This window comes from Semicossyphus pulcher, unplaced genomic scaffold (genome assembly GCF_022749685.1).
Source record: "Semicossyphus pulcher isolate SPU_LCO1_2020_fin unplaced genomic scaffold, fSemPul1.0.p SCAF_23, whole genome shotgun sequence".
Lineage (NCBI taxonomy): Eukaryota > Metazoa > Chordata > Actinopteri > Labriformes > Labridae > Semicossyphus > Semicossyphus pulcher.
In genome coordinates, this window is record NW_027211697.1 from 9311058 (window position 1) to 9328604 (window position 17547).

The following is a 17547-nucleotide window of genomic DNA, read 5'->3' on the forward strand; positions in this document are numbered from 1 at the left end:
TTTTCCATCACCCAGCAGTGGTTGGTCTGCCAGAGAGGGTAGGCGGAGCTAAGCGGCTGCTTTTCCGGTCTCTGCAAGTATTGCGAGTAAACAGTAATCTACTATGGCTGAACAAACAAAGAAAAGATGGATGACTACAGATACAACTTCAAAAATAAGTGACAATCCAAAGAAAAAGAAACAAATTCGACGCTCAGATGAAGGCAAACAGTCTGAAAAGGAAAGCGACCGTCACCGTTTTACTCTTTTAATTTGGCGTCCTGACTGGCCCACAAAATCCTGGGAGGAACTGTCTTATTATTGCAACTTTATTGTCAGACAGTACAATGACAGTTCAGCATAAAACCAAAAAGTGCTAACTCTATAGCAAAAGTGTAGCTTATAGGGAAACAAATGTACAGAATGAACAATAAATCAATCAATGATGTGATAATGATAGTCAGGATGTAACTGATACAAAATTCACAGAAGAGAGAGTTGCATCATCGAGGAGAATTCTCTCAGCACTCAGAGAAAGGTAGCTATGTCTTAGAAGTACAATACTTAATCCCAAAATGGGAAGCATACAGCATTTTTTAGCTGCGTTTGTTGGTACTACAAAGCCTCTAAGCTCACTCTCAGGGTGGAGCTGTTGGCACTGAATCGTATCGTACATTCCTGCACATCACAACAATGATGTGACTATGTCTAAAAGCAGCACGAAGCTTAAGAGTGGGATTAGCAATATCAACTCTTTTACATTTACCCATCAGAGGTAGCATTTGATGGATCGTTGGTGTGCAGCCTTGAATAAAGATGGTTTATGAAAGAACGTTTTGCCATTGTTACTATTGGCTGAGCTGCCATTAAGACATTCATGTATCCCAGGCAATGAATCCTAAACACTTGATGCCCTGACTTTTCATCTTGTGTCATCATCAGGTCAAAATGTCCGTTCTTCCATTGCTTGCATAACACTAATGCTAATTTCCAGTAGCCTCAGCTGTAGTTTGTGTTGAGCTCTGATTTATTGGAGTGCTAACACACTAAAGCCATATGGTAAAGGCTGTGAACATTGCCTGCTAAACGATAGCACGTTAGCTTTGTCACTGGAAGACTGTTAGCATGCTGTTTTCTTGCATTTACTAAAAACTGGTGTGCTAATTCAGCTAGCATTTCACAAATTGCTATAATGGAGCTTTTAGGCTTGTTTGCCAAATACTTTTAGAGTGGCCTGACTTTTCATCTTACGCCAACATCAGGTCATGGTGAACGTGGTTAACATTGCCTGCTAAACATTATCATCTTAGCATTGTCACTGTTAGACTGTTAGCATGCTGTTGGGGGAAATTTACTCAAAGCAATGGTGTGCTAACACTGTTAGCATGTAATGTCTTACCCCACATTCAAGTGCTGACAATAATCAGACAAATTAGTAACTGTGAGTTTAGAGAAGAGTTGACAAACTTGACGTTACTTTTTGCTGAGAAGTTGTGGACAAAGTAAATGTTGTGTTAAGGAAAAGAAACTTTATAAATGAATGTATTGTATATCAAAATGTGGTCAAATGTTACTTATAACATGGTATAAGGTCATGAAAGTTAGTTGCTGCACATATGGAGTGACCTATCGTTCTGAGCATTAAAACATGACATAAGTGTCTTTGTAGCGTCCATGTTGTTTCCACATTATGACTTAAAGCTCTTGAACGCACCCAAGTTGGAAAAAAGACTTTAGAACTCAGAGCATTTCAGGAGCAAAAGCACGCAGGGTTAATCTTGCTGTGATTAACATTCATTCATCTTTTCATGAATGAATATCATGGAGCTTTAGGGCGAGCATATTCTCCAATCTAGCTTCTCCATCTGTGTCACAGCAGCCTGTTTGTGCATGAACTTGTGTACCAGCAGAGGTGTAAAAACTGTGAGGAGGACTGCTCACCACAGCGTCAGTCCGCAGACTCGCTGCCCACCAGCACACAGGACTGGTCAGTCTGAAGAGTTCCCAGGCACATGCTGATAGCTGTCTCTCCCCCTGTCTGGGTGTCATATTTCACTCTACCTCTCTCTTGCACACAATCTGAGCCTCTCCCTCTTTCTTTTTCTTCTCTCCTCTCTCAATCAGCCCCTCTCCCCCCTGTGGTCCAATAAAAAAGAAAAAGCCACTGTGTCACTGAAACCGCACTCAGCCAGACAGACTGGTTTGAAAGAACCTCTCTCACTGAGTCTATTTCTCTTCGGAGTGACCTGGACCGCTGGCGCTGGGCTAGTTTAGAGCGGACTTTGGGAGGAGACAGACTGTAATCTCACCCTTAATCCATTTTAATCAACAATAACACACTACCTCCAGTCCCAGGGCGAGGCCTCAGAGCCTTCTGAGCCCTAGATTTACATCTCGGGGAGGCAACGCTGAAATATGGCTTTGATTTATTCAGGTTTTATTTGGCACAAATTGTCTGAGTTGCAGATCACATGGCTTGGCCCTTTTTCCCCAGGCGTTAATAGAAAGTGTGCTGAGCTTTGCTTAATTGCAAAAAAGGAGCATTTCAGCCACCATAGTCTGCTGGTCTCTACAGTCGATGCTTTTTATACTTTTTCTAAAATAACATTGAAGAAATAAATTACTAGAGAGCTTTAAGAGACGTAAACTAACTTCAACTAAAAGGATTAGGTTATTATAGGAAACACGTAGAGCTGAATGATGTTTCATGGAAATTGTTGTCGCAGGAAGATTCATGCAGTATTGACTCTGTAAACTTAGTAAAACTGCCAACATGGATCAGACAAACTTCAACATATCACAAACCCACCAATTAAACAGTCTTTGCAAGTATCATATTAATGTAATTCAGTGGATGGTCTAATTTGGAAATATCTGATATCCTTATATCAAAAAATGTGAGTTAGGAAGTACCTTTATGTGAGGAAAAATCTGTGACTTTACTTTATAAAACAGCCAATTGTTTTATGCAAAGCCGCAAATCTGTAAGATAACATTTCCTCTTGAATCAATTTAAAGAAAGAAAAAGTACACTCTTGATTTGTGTAGTATATCTTCTCAGTATTGGTCCCATGAATAATGATTAACAAAACCAACAAATTAAAATATACATAAAATATTAGGGGTGGGAATCGCAGGGTAACGATACGCGATACGTGGCCCACGATAACGATAATATCACGATACAGCGATTCTGCCTATGAATACAAAATACCACTAAAAAGGTGAAGTGCAGAATTAATGTATTATTCACTGCAATTGGGTGCCAGCGATACGAAAATTGTATCACACCAGTCAGGACAACGATACATTGCGATATCGATATTTTGTCTCACCCCTATAAAATCTAAAGCTTTTCACACTTTATGTAACCCAAATATGTAAATGTACATGTAATCTAAAATAACTACAAAGGAAAAATAAGTCCTTTCGATAGGGTTCCATTCTCTGGAAAAGATAGTAAAGTTGCCCTTAGGTTATTATTTTGTAACACAAATGTCCATAAATTGAAACTAGGGATACACAGATACCGACACCACTACCGGGTATCGGCCAGTTTCTGAGCTTAAGTACTCTTACTCGTTAAACTACGTCAAGTACTGCACCCGAATACCACTTTACGTTAGCCTCCTGTAGACGAAGAAGGAGCACTTTTCAGAAAAAGGCTTAGTCCTCACAGACACTCACAGCCAAACTGAAGCTAACAAAGAGTAACATAAACATCAGTGCAAAATATTCATGGACGCACACACGATAAAAACAGTCCATCAGCGATCATTGGTGTCTCGTAGTAGGTGCAGTAAACAAGTCCGGGCATGTCTCCCTCACTGCCGTGTTTCGGGGGGGGGGATGTGCTGTTTAGTGCTGTGTTCAGGTGCGCTCAGAAATGACAGCGCTCATTATTTGACCTTTTTTACACTCTATGTGGTATGTTATGTTATACTGAAATCCACTGAATGTGTTAGCGGTTATACGAGCAAAATGTGTGGCAGTGTCATGTTTGTTTGTTTAAGTAAAACAGAGTTGAGTGTTAAAAAGTCAGCGACAGTTGCATCATTCTGTCGATTTACTTTGTTACAGTCAGAAAGTGAGGAACATCTGATGAAAATGAAACATGCTTTTAAAGTCATGATGAGAACTGTAATGGTATTAAGTACTCATATCGGCAAATACCCAAAGGTAAGTACTTGTACTTGGTCTGGAAAAAAGTGGTATCGGTGCATCCCTAATTGGAACCAAATGAAATACAGCCAAAGTTCTCACCTTCTTCACTGTGACAACCCCGCTGTATTTTTTTAACCAGACACAGCATGACTCTGTCAACAGTACACACCGTTAATTACACTCCCTGAAGTTGTATCCTTCCCCATCACACTCCTATAACTGGTCCCATCGTACCCTGACAAGCGCCTTCTTTGTTCAGCAAGTCTCCTCCGAGTGACAGGATGTGTTAATATCACTTGGTTGATTGGATGCGATAAGTCCCGCACACTTCTTGTGTATTCAGCCCGGTGTCCAGCAGAACGCTCTGCCTGCATCCAAATCTCTCCACTGACTCTGAATCGGCCTCTTTGTCCGTCCCCGCAGATCCAAATCATCAAGGCCAAAGTTGTGCCCTTGTGCGCTGTCGCCATGGGAACGGGGGGACCGCGGCTGCCAGCAGGTTAGCTGTTTGCTTTGGCTGGAAATCAAAGCGAGAGTGTAGGTGGGGATGCGTGGGGTAGAGTGGGAGGTGATGTGGCTTGACGTGGGATGGTAGAGGTGATACAGCGTCCTGAGGTAGACTTTGTCCCCCTAAACAGGAAGCCACAGTACACGGGTCCTCCCCGAGGGAAGGGATCGGGTTTTCCTGACCACCTCTGCCTTGTCGTCAACCCGACATGCTCCTCCTGATCCTGACAAGATCTGCATGTGTCACAACCGACAACATGACCCCACCCTTCTGCAAACCTGACCAAACCCTACTCAATTTGTTTGCTTTGGTGCACATGGCTGAACTCCGTGAAAACAGATACGACGTGCCGTTCTAAATGCGACAATATCAGCCGCTTTCTAAAAATCAATAAGGCCGCTGTTCACAACCCATAGGCTTAGCAGATTGTGTTACACGACTGTGGCGTGATTCCTGTTCCATGTGACAGGTAGGTTTTTGTTATCGTAGAGAAGGCCAATCACTGTTGGAGCAACTTAAGGCAAACAGACGATTATATACCAGAAAACCACACTGTTTCTTTTTATTCCCCTCTGGATCTCTAGTTTTTTTTTGCAGAACCTTTATATGCCAATTCATCAGGTGTAGAATTTGAATTTCTATTTATCGTCCCCTCCGTTGTACAAATAAAGTTATCTCGGTTTGTCATTTTTTGCGGGCGCAAATTCATATTCCATGGACAAGGCCATTTATCACTGTCAGAGCCAAGACTCACTTAAAGCCCCTTCACCAAAAGAAAGTCCTGTTTTGACAGGCGTTCTGGAGGCAGACACAGCAGAGGCCGGGACAGGCGCTGTAGGGGGTCTTCTGGCTTACAAGGTTCTGACGTCCCCGGGCCCTCTCACATTCAGGTGTAAAACCCCTCGAGCAGCACAGCCAGGCTAACATTGCTCGGGACTTGCAGCGCCACAGTGTCTGCTGCAGCCCCCGAGCCTCCCCGCCCGCTACTAAAATAGCAGCAACCTCACACCGAGACATGGCTTCACATCTAGCATACAAAAATCTGAATATTCAAAGGATTTGTAACTCATCCATCATTTTTTTCAAACTGAAATGAGCCTCTTTTTGCTGTAATGTTATGACGTTTTAATTTAAAGTTGGGTGGCAAATTAAATACATTTGGCAAAGTCATTCATATGAACCGCTGTCTTCTACTCTTTTTAAGGGATTCATTCTGCTGGTTGAGGGTCACTCCTTCATCTGATTCAGTAAGTGACAAAAGGTCAAATTGTTTAAGCTCTATGTTGACTATATTTAAGTCTTCTGTGGCAAAAAAGATAACATAAAATGTCCTTTAATAACATGTTGTGAAACTGTTGTTCTCTATAGGGTGCAGGTTGCATTCACAGTATCCCAGATGATGAACAGATGATTCCCCATGCCACTCACCTCTGTTTCCTGTTCAGCAGCACGGCGGATATCAAAACCACACATGTTCCTTCAGCGCTCTAGATTCCCTGTCTGGGAATGGCCCCCTAAGGGGTCAAACCTCTGCTTCTTCCTCCTCTTCCTGCTATTCGCGGGTCAAAGGCGACGGCCTGCTGGCGGGTCGTTTCCCACCGCAACTCTACAGGTTCCACTCTTAAGCCTACATGAAGGAAGAGGAGTGATTCTTTTGCACCAGAAGACACGAAAGCTGATAATGTTGGGTGGATGCTGATTGTGATTTTACTTTTACAAGCAGAGATGCATCAGATCGTTTATAACCATGTGCTGACCCCAGAAGGACGTGAGCAGATGTAAAGGAGAAAGATGGAAGGGAAGTCTTATGATTGTTGTGTTGGCTAGATACCATATTCTACAGTACACGTGCCATAAAAATGATTGAATACATTGTTTGACAGATCCAAATCAACCCACCCTTCAGAATATTCTGAATAAGGAGAATCTGACTGGATCTCCGAGCATTTTTCTGGGGCCTCATTAGTGTCAGGACTGATTTCCCCTCCAATATTGAGCTCGGGTCTCCTTGAGGGACCCCTGTACCATGGAAGCGGATCTGTCGAGTGGAGTGATGATGATGGGAGCCTTTTGACACATGTGTACTTTTACAGTGAGAGGGCATGCATAATGCATGCGGCTTTAACCAAACATCCAGCGCCCGACTCTTCTGGGGTGTTATCTGGTGTGTGACTCGGGCTCTCTTCCTGAGTGGGATGGTGTATCAAATTCCTGGAGGCCCTGCTTCCTCCAGTGTACACATGTAAACACTCACTGGCTGCAAAGCATGTGCACACAAACACATCCACATCCACACACGCATGCAGGATACACGCATACCATCGTGTGTCTCCCAGCTGATTTAGCACCAGATGTTGTGTTGCAACATCCACATTCTGACTCAAATTGGAGGGTGAAGTTATCTTGGATTAACAACTGACTAATGCAGGATCTGTGGTTCTCTTCATGAAAAAGAAAGCGGCACTATTTTCCGACAGTGCCTTGGCAAGCCATCCAACTGTTCTGAGAGATATGGATATCAGCTGATGTGGGGGATGTCGTAACCAGCAATGAGCACAAAACGTTTGCCCTCATGCGTGGTATAACTGGAGAGATGTTCATGGAAGGACAAAGGGATTTCGTGCCTCACAAACTTCCTTCTGGACAACTCACAGCCATGTCTGGCCTCTCCCCTGAGACCCAGTGGAGGCTGCGTGGGCTAACTCCAAGACATCTGGCAAGAATGAGTGTGTCTGCACTGTCAGGTCAGGTTTGCAGACACAGACACACAGAGATAACGGCCATAACTGTCAGGAAATTTGTTGTCATTTACCATGAAAACATTTATGATGTGGCTTCCATGAATGGAGGAGTAGACATTTACATGTTATGTAATAACAGAGGCAGCTGGGGGGCATTTCATTCGTACAAAAAAACAAGCAGCAACGTTTAATGATGCTTACCAAGCCCAGAGTTTGCTTTGCATTTCATATTCACACAGCATGCCAGAGAATGTGTGAGTGTGAGTGGGTGAGTTTTTGGAACATCTCAGTCTTTTGCTTCCAACTTTGGACTTAACGCATTAACTTGCCATTTCTGCCACTGGACTATAAATGATGAGGATAAGTGATGTTATCAAAAATACTATTCGATTTTCACTGGGAGCTAGACCGTCAAGTAATGAAGACCAACACATGCTAACATGAGAGAGAGAGAGAGACAGATTTACTTTTCCATAAAGTAAATGTTTTATTCAGTTTCATTTTCACGTCAAAGTGTGTACTGCAAAAACTCCTATAAAACACAAGCTATAATAAATTGTGCATCTTTCCTATGTAAGACACAGACATGGGTAATTTCTCTTCCTGTGTCATACTGTGAATAGTTGTTGTAGATTTATGACATGCTAGTTTTGCCTTTCAAAGTTTGCACTTGACCTAATTTTCATTATTATATATTATAATAGTAGTTCTACACATAACTCTTGACAGCTACAGAAGTCTCTGCAGTTTTGAAAGGTTCCGAATCTCGCAGCGCCGCACCCACTTTACCGGCACCTGGCACTAATGCTTACTTCTTCTTTTGTTATTTAATGGCAGTTAGCAAACAGCTATCAGACGCAGTACAGCCACCGTCTGGCAGTAGTACTGCATTACAACCATGTGCCTGTAAAAACAATGGAAAATATATATTTATTTATATATTTATTAACATATGAGATAATAATCGCTTTCAATTTTCGGCTAACGTTTCATCTTTATGCTGCTGTTTTTGCACATTTATTATCACACAGATTGTTGTTGATACTTTGACACTCAACTGACAAATCAAACATTTTTATTTCAAGCTAATTTTCCCAGGGTTATACTTCACATTAGCATTTCCACCAATTTTTATCACAATGAAATCTAGGTGTTGATTACATAGCTATGAGGAGTACAGCTGTACTAAACTCAATGTGAGTAGCTGTAGGCCTGTCATCAGGGCCTCTCATAAGACCACGTTAGCCCACAGCCATCCTGATTAACAGAGACCGCAGGAGTTTTCTAAGCTTCAGCTGAAAGGGAATCATACCCAAGGTGCCTTCCAGGACATATTCGACCGGCGTTTATGCTCTGTGTGCATTATATGACTGCTCTGTGGTTTCAGACAAGTGTGGGCCTTCCCTGAAAATGAACCCCTGACTGTGAGCGGCCGACTTCTATCTGTGTGTTTATATCTGTCAGAAAAGGGTCAGACTCAGCGCACCGACCGAGGCTCCTCTGCAGATGTACAAGTTTTGATACTTCTCTGATGCGTGGAAGTACTCTCCAGCTAGCTTTCTCTGATAGGCTCCAGGGGAGCCTGGATCTTAAGATTGTGCAAGTGTACCTATGGTGTCAAAAATAATCCTTTTGACGCATGAAACTTCTCTTCTTTAACGATCTTTAAAATGGTGTTAAAACCACAATATATGCAACAGTGATGTGTAAATGGGTCCAGAGTGCAGCTGTTATTATTTCTTTAGAGGTGTTACGTCTGACTAGATATTTTTCTTGATTCAGCTCTCTTTCCATTGGCTCTTTTCAATCATCGGAACTTTTCCAGAAACTGTTTTAAGCTAAGGAACTAAAAAAACCCACAGACACTTAATTCAAGTTTTGGTTCATGGTTTGTTGAGTCTGACCTCACATTTAGTGTCTGTAATAGGCCCAATTCATTTTGTATGACATCAGCACTTATTTGAATATAAAATAATTACTAATTCTTGTCTGGTAGATGTTTATTTAGTGATAATAATGAGTAATATACGCAGTGCTTCAGCTAATATTTGGCTTTTTTTTCTTTCTTAATTTTTTTTTCTCACCAAAATTATCCATTTACCAGTTGCACTCAAACCAAAGAGTAAATTGTTAAGGGCAGGCAGAAATCATCAAACAGGAACATCTGGGAGCATGATGAAAACACAAAGATTTGGATATTCCCACCAGACGACACTACAGCCTCGGCACGGATCTCGTCGTACCTTGCCGATATCTCTAACTGGATGAAAGAACGCCACCTTCAGCTCAACCTATCCAAGACTGAGCTCCTTGTCATCCCAGCTCGTCCCTCTATGCAACCACAGATCAACATCCAGCTTGGACAAACTGAACTCATACCCACTAAGTCTGCCTGGAACCTGGGCGGCATAATTGACGACCAGCTAACCTTTAAGGTTCATGTGGCCTCGATTGCTCGGTCATGTTGATTTGACCTGTACAACATCAGGAAGATCCGACCCTACCTATCAGAGCATGCAACACAACTGCTGACAGGCTCTCATAATATCACGCATTGACTACTACTGCAACTCCCTACTAGCAGGCCTTCTGCATGCACATTCAAACCTGTGCAGATGATCCAGAACGCAGCAGCACGACTGGTCTTCAATCGACCCAAAACAGCTCGTCACTCCACTGTTCGGCCAATATCCCTCCATTGGCTCCCAGTCGCCACTCGCATCAAGTTCATAACCCTGTTGCTCGCTTACAAAACAGTAATAAAGGCAAAACTGACTTGCAACCATTGGCGAGAGGGCCCTGTGTCCAGTTTATGATTTACATACATAACCAGCCTTATGCGTTGTGTAGCACAGTAAGTGTGGCAGGCTATAAGTGTGTGAAGTGCCAGGGCTGGGGGAGCTTCCCATCTCATTTACAGTTAGCTGTGTGAGAATATGCAGAGCGCAGCTTCAGGCCTACAGCTGATTATTTACCATGGAGCATTCACAGCAAGCGGACAGCAGTGAGAGCAGCGGCCAGGAAGGGTCCTCCGGAGGCCTGGCCCCAGGGGCAACACAGTGTCTGACAAAAGCATAAACATTAGGGACCTCCAAACCCACTGGGCTGCACCTCTGCCAAACACCGCCCACCAAACTCACTGCCACCAACCTCAATTTCCCAGCAATGGTTTGTTTTAGAAGCGAGCATTTTGGGCGGCAGGAACCTGACACGGCTTATGTTATGATTTTTAATCATATAGTAATTAAGCATAACAGGAACTGTGCAGTATTGGACCTGTTGAAACATGGAGGACGATGGACAGAAAATTGGGCCAGTTGTTCAGGTTGGTGCTCAGTGTGTTCAGTCAGGCTTTACCTGTACGCCTCAAACTACATGATCATGCCAATGTACACTACAGAGTACACATATACCATGCTGAAAGTCCTATGTTGACTCTGGACGTTGACTTTTGCCCACTTGAATAACATCTGCCCTTACTGAATTCACTGACATTGAATTGGCGCAACAATCAGAACAGCTCTCTGGAACTGTTTATACTGATAGGATAACTGTCTAATTAGGAAAGGCATTGGGGACATTGGGCGTCTTATCACCCTAAACTGTTCCTGTGACTGTCATTGGGGCAGCCTGCACAAATGTGCGTGGGTGGACAGCCCGAGGCCTGCAACTTCTCTTTATTTAGTGCACTTGGTGTTTCCAGAGTTGAGTCCTGCACTACCTCAGACAGTCTTTCAACACCATGGAGCCTGTCTCCCCGCTGCAGTCAGGCCAGCAGCTTCCACCCCCTCCTCCATCCTATCACTTCCGGAGACAGAAAGAGAGATGTCTCAGCTGGACTCACATCAAAGGAAAAGGAAAAGAAAGCGGAAGAGCTTTGACGGGTCTCGAACCACTCTGGAGGAATCACTTCAAAGAGAGACATGCTATGATAGCTGCCCCTTTGGACAAGTCAGTGTACTGTACTGACAAGACCTAGGAAAAGAGATCATACGTCTTCTGTATTAGCTTCTCTGTATTGGCTACCAATAAAATGTAGAATAGAATTTCAAATCGTTCTTCTCCTGGTGCCAGTTTGGCTCAATTGGTGGAGTGGGCGATCAATGTGCAGAGGCAGAGTCCTTGCTACACTGGCCTCTGGTTCGACTCTGACTTCGGCCCTTTGGTGCATGGGATCCCACTCTCTCCTCCCCACATTTCCCACAAAAGTACTATGGGCTTGCCATCGACCAGCTGCTAGTTATGCTGCTTTAGGCTTAGACTGCCTGGGGACCTGATATACCGAGCTCCAGTCTTCTCCTCTCTCTCTCTCTATCTGTTTGCATTCATGTCCTATAGTGCATGTTACTAGCATTATATCTTTCCCGTCCCACAGCAGATGGCTGCTCACCAATAAATCAAGTCTGCTCAAGGTTTCTGTCTGTTAAACGGAAGTTTTTCCTTGCCACGGTTGCCAAGACCTGCTTCATAGGACACTTAGTGGTAAGTGTCATGATGTCATCAATTCTGTAATTTGGTACTATATATGAAAACAATTATAGTGTCTGAAAAACAAGTTCTCTGACAAAGCATCTTTAAATCTGTTTGACCACAGACTTACTCTTTAGGGTTCCTCTTGGATCTGGGTTTAGACTAGTGCTGTCAAAATTGGCCAAAAATGACGTTCACGTATTCCTTCTAAAAAACACAATGGTTCTATTTTTGCGCAATATGTCCACAAGAGGACATACCAATACACGAGAGATGCCTGTCTGTTATGCTGGGGGTAAGAATCTCTCTCTCTCTCCGGCCCGGCTGAGATTAGAATTCTCTCTCCGAAAGAATATCCGGTTTTTTATTACAATTTGGTTATATATTTGAATTTACAATCGTTGACATCCCTAGTTTAGACTTTTCGATGGTGAGTCATTGCCTTTTTGCAACAATAATATATACTGTATTACTAATAATATATTTGAACCGGAATATAAGACACAGACTGTTTTGGGGGGTATCCCCAAGTTATTTCAACACTATTTCAATTTATTTTGATTTCAAACATTCAAAACACAAAGAAATTATAGCCTACCATCTGTCTTCGCCATGTCGAGTTTGCAATCCTGCTAGCTACCGATGCTGTAGCTGGCAACCTGCATTAACGTTAATTGTTGTGAGGGTAGCGGCAACATTGGCAGTCATGACGTCGCATGTCCGGGACCAAGCGATGGCTAGCTTGTAACGCCATCGTCTGGGTTAAATACCGAAACACAATAAAATACATCTCTCTGCATTTTATACTGGGATATTGGTCGCACTGGTATAAAGGATGCAGCCCACTTTTTAAATGCCTGAAAGTCTGAGGTGCCCAGCCTCAGCAGTTTGTATTATTACAATTTAGTAAAGCAGTAAAAACTCATTATTACAGCCACTACAGGCATATTTTGGTCCACAATAAAAATCAGAAATTGATAATGTTTTTTAAAAAAATGGCGGGCTATTCTTTTCTTTAAGCAATGAGTCAGATAATGTTTTGTCACATGCATTTTCTTTATTACAAATTCATTTATAAGACAAGAAGCCAAAACATGCCAATCCACATTAAGGTGGAAAAGATCCTGTCAAACTGATTATGAAATTCTACCATCACATTGTGTGCGGGAGAATCCCTCTTGTCAGTCACATCATATGTTTGGACATTTCGTATGATTCCTCCCCTTCTCTGGTGGCCTGGTCACGCTTAAACAATGGCTGAGGGCTGACTGACTCCAAGACACACAAACACGTGTGGTGGAATGTGTCTCATGTTGTGGAGGGTTTCCTACAGTGAGCTCTCGGGCTGAGAGGTGTCACGTTATTTAATTACATACAGCTTACAACTCCCGTCTGCCTACAGGGCCACCCCTCGTCTTCCATCCGCTTAGATACGATTACCTTCGCAGAGAAAATATGAATATGAGCTTTTGTTTGCATAACTTTAATTAGCCCTTAATTAATATTGTCATCTCAAGAACAGGCCTCAAATCAGGCTGGCAAATTAAGGAGACAGTGTGTGTGGAATGCGGCTCCATTTCAAGACAAACTGAAGTGAGAGACGGCACATTATGAAAACACAATGAAATGGATACCAGTGTCATGGGCGGTATTGCTAACATGACAAGACAACAGCTGTTTTCGTAGGGCCTCCAGACTCAGCCTCCAGACTGAACTATGTTTTATTTAGGGACTAATATTTCCTCCTCAGTGGTGTTCAAGATTGGAAGAGGTTTTGTATATCAGAAATCGAAACCATTACTTGTTGAAATTGAGAGTTACCTTGGTGGCGGCCTTGTCTTTGTCATTATGGATTTTACTGAAAACTGAAACCGTGTCCTACTTAGGGAAATTGGTTTTTGGTTGTTGGAGAAAACACACTAACTTTCCTGCTTTGCCAGTATCCCATCCAAGGATAGGAATTGTATGCGTACATAATATTGTGGAGCAGTAGTGGAAAAGAAATGCCGCGCAATTTCTGGTAAATTTGAAACCTGTAAATAACTCATGAGCTTTATTTTGGGTTGATGGAGTCTCACTGCCACCTCACATTCTCATTTCCAGACACACAAAACCAGAAGTAGTCTCCAGGGCTGAGTGAACACCACATGAAGGCTGTCTTTGTCCTCTGTGGCTGCGGTACGGTAGCCTGCTAACACTGCAGCCCTGACCTGCAAACGGCAGCGTGTCACCCAGGAGGTGTCAGCCCAAACGTGCCGGAGTCTCTGACATCAGCCACCGGAGGTTCTATTTTCATGTGCGTGTTCTTGCCTCTTTGTTTGTGTTGACTGCTTTAGATGTAGATCGTGGGTCTTGTTTTGCTTCGGTAATTCTATGAAAGCACGGGAGTCACTAATAGGTTCGACTCGCTCTTAGCTCACTTCAGAAAGGCAAGGTGGTTTTGTATTTATGAAGCAAGCATGACATTTTCTGCCACTGACGCTGTCTCCTATTAGAGTTATAAACAGACTCCAGAGAAGGCCACCTCCTATAATTATTCGCTCACTTGACCCTGAGTGAACAGAGGAGCTGCTTTCTCCACGCCAAGATGTTTGCATTTGCATTAACATTCAGATTTGTGTATTTGAATGCCAAATTGTGGCTCTAACAAGCATATGCGTACGCTAACACAACACGCAAACTTACCGTACTCGGAATCATTATTTCCTACCGTGTATGTTGTCTTAGTGTTTTTACTGTTTCAGTCCTGCCAGTGTCATGCTTCTATAAAGCTGTCAGTGTCAGTGTAGGCCCCTGCAAGTCTGCTGGTTTTAATCCCTCTAAAGGCAACAGGCGTGCGTTTCTGTGGACCTGTTTATCAGCTCAGGTGAACTGCCACCTTGCTGGGTCACGTAATGCTGTCGACCTGTTAGCACCATGTTTCTCAGTAGTCACATAACCTGTTTTCACTTTGGCAAGCTGCAGCTTTAAAATTCAACATGACTATTTTGCCATCTTAATTTTGGATAATCTAACACTTTGTTTAACAGACAAACCTACTGTCAGCGATTTGTCACATTGTTGTAGCTTGTTCTGAAGCTTGTAATAGAGGCAGACTATGTTGCATTCTATCGCCCATGTCTCAGTTTGGCATGCAGACACAAGTCTGGTGGGAACCAGTTTTCCCAGAAGTCACATGACATATTTCCAGTCTACTGGCACTGCCAAACCAAACGGCCAACCTGCATACAGTCTGCAAAGTACATGCAGCTGGTTTAGTTCCAAAATATTCTGGGAATGGATCCACTAGAGGTGATGTGTGTGTGTGGTGGTGCCTGTGTGTGGACATGCGCATGTGTGCTTGTCATAAAGTGTATGTATGCACCAAGCCAACTACCAGTGCCCACATCCACCTATCCATTGAGCTGTAGCGCAGTACACATGTCCCGTTTGAGCCAAGACAAATAGCTGCTTACCCGTCTGTTCTCCCACAGCCTCAGAGCCGGAGCAGCAGACAGCAGACGGGCACGCTCCACCTCTTAGAAAAACCTGATTCAGGTACCACAGCACACCTTGCTCACAGTACAGAACAGTGTACCACCATGTACCGCAGTGTGCTGGAAGCCTTATTGGACAGCTTTGGCCAATTTGTGAAGGCTTTATTACAAGAAGTGTAGCTTTTGCTTCTTTTTCCTCCCTTCTGCAATTCAAATTAGAATCAAATCCTTAAAGGGCCAGTTCGCCAATTTTCAACCTCAGTCCTATCATGCTATTATGGGGGGCTAATACCATTATGGTAGAAAAAAATGCAGTTTCGCTCTGTGCCTTTGGAGGACGCTATCCGCTTTTCCAATGGACCCTGGAAAACCTCCACCAGATAACGTAAAACACGTCATCTGGTGGAGGCCAGGGAGCTCGCTAAACTTCACTTCCTCAATCTAGGACGCCCGCCTCTGATGTCATGTCACGTTCAAATCGTCAGGTTTGAAATGTAATCTGCAGAATATTTTTCCGACGGTATATTCTTGTCGTATTTCGGATTCTGTTCCGCTCTAAGCCATTGCCTGCAGCGATCAATAACCTTGACTGGAAAACAATAGTATTTCACTCCAGCGCCTCTCACTGGGCAAAGTGTGAGGGCTGCAATGCATGCTGGGTGTATAGGAATGTAGAATGGGCAAAAACCACGAGCTGTTTGTACAACTTTCTCCACAGCTATGGCGCCAATTTCAAATATTATTGCTTCTATCGATTACAGGGAACACCAGCTTTGAAAGAGCTTAAAGAGACGCATTGTAAGTAGAGTCTAAAACAACCAGCATGATTTGATGACCATTTAACTTGAAGGAGCTGCACTTCAACACATCCACATCCAACATAGTATATATCAGGAAGGTGAAAAGCTACCCTTGGTTCATGAGTCATCTGACTCCTTACCAACATGGCTAATAACTTCAACAGTAGCTTGCACGTCAGTATCTTTTCCAGTTTCTTCTCTCTTGGTATATTTAGTAATTTTGTTGGTGCGTTTACTAAAACTGCTACTCAGGAATAATCTCCAGAGTGTAAAGTATCGAATGAAACCAGTAGCTTGCTGTCGAAGAGGTCAAGAGTTTGAGGGGTCTTTCCGCAGTAATAGGGGTCCACAGGACGAGAGAGCACCAAACACCTGACCTTCCCACAACATTCAGTGGGAGTTCAGGTTGTAAGGATTTATGAGAGAAGGTGAGAGGCTCTGGCATAGGCTCTGCCCCCATGACCGACCCCCGGGGGTCCCGCTCTCCCTTGTGTGTTGACAGCGTTACTGCGCAAGTGGACCCCTGAAAGATTGGGTGTGCTTTTCTCCCAATTGTTCTGACCCCTATAAACTGTGGCCTGGCTACCAATAGGCTTTTCCGCTTGGAATATCTCACCCTTAAATGGATCTCTCAGGTATTGGGGCCTCTCAACGTGTGCCTCCAGGGAGCCCCAGGACTGGGTTCATTAACTCTGCATTGATTGTTCGAGGTTTGAATACGTCCGGGATAATATGACTCTATGAAAAGGCATTGGGAGCCCCAAGAGACTAATTATAGCGCAGACAAGTAGGTTTGTAAAGGTTTACAGGTTTGCCTTGTATAAAATCCACATTTCTCCAATTTGAAGTCTTGTTGGAGTAACATTTGCTATTAACCTATATTTTATCACAACAAGGAGGTGGTTATTTTCCAATATATATTTCAAACTTCCAAATGTGCTTTGCCGTTGCTTATCCATACATTCCCCCCATTTACCACTCAGAACATGAGGTTGCCAGCAGTCCTCTGTTTAATGCTGCGTCAGGTCCGTCCATGCTCCTGCCTGCTGAAACTGGCCTCGGTGTGATTGATGAAGGCCCTAATGTCCCGGGCCCTCCCAGGTGAGCTGGCCCTCAGAAGTGTAGTGCTTTAAGGCGCTGTGCGATAACATTGGAGCTGTCCTCCTTGCCACCGTCCTGCTAGGAGCCTCATTCATCATCAGTGTGGGATACTGCTCACTTCACAGCAGCATACGATTCGACCCTCTTTCCATGGGGGTTTTACGGCGGAAACACGGGAATGGCGCTCCCAACGTGACTCAGCTTTCAAAAGAGCATTTATGAGTAGCCGTTTTAGCTCCTCTGACATGATATCAAGTTGTTCCACACAGAGCAGAGAGGCTGAGATTTCAGCTACAGGAGCATTTCCC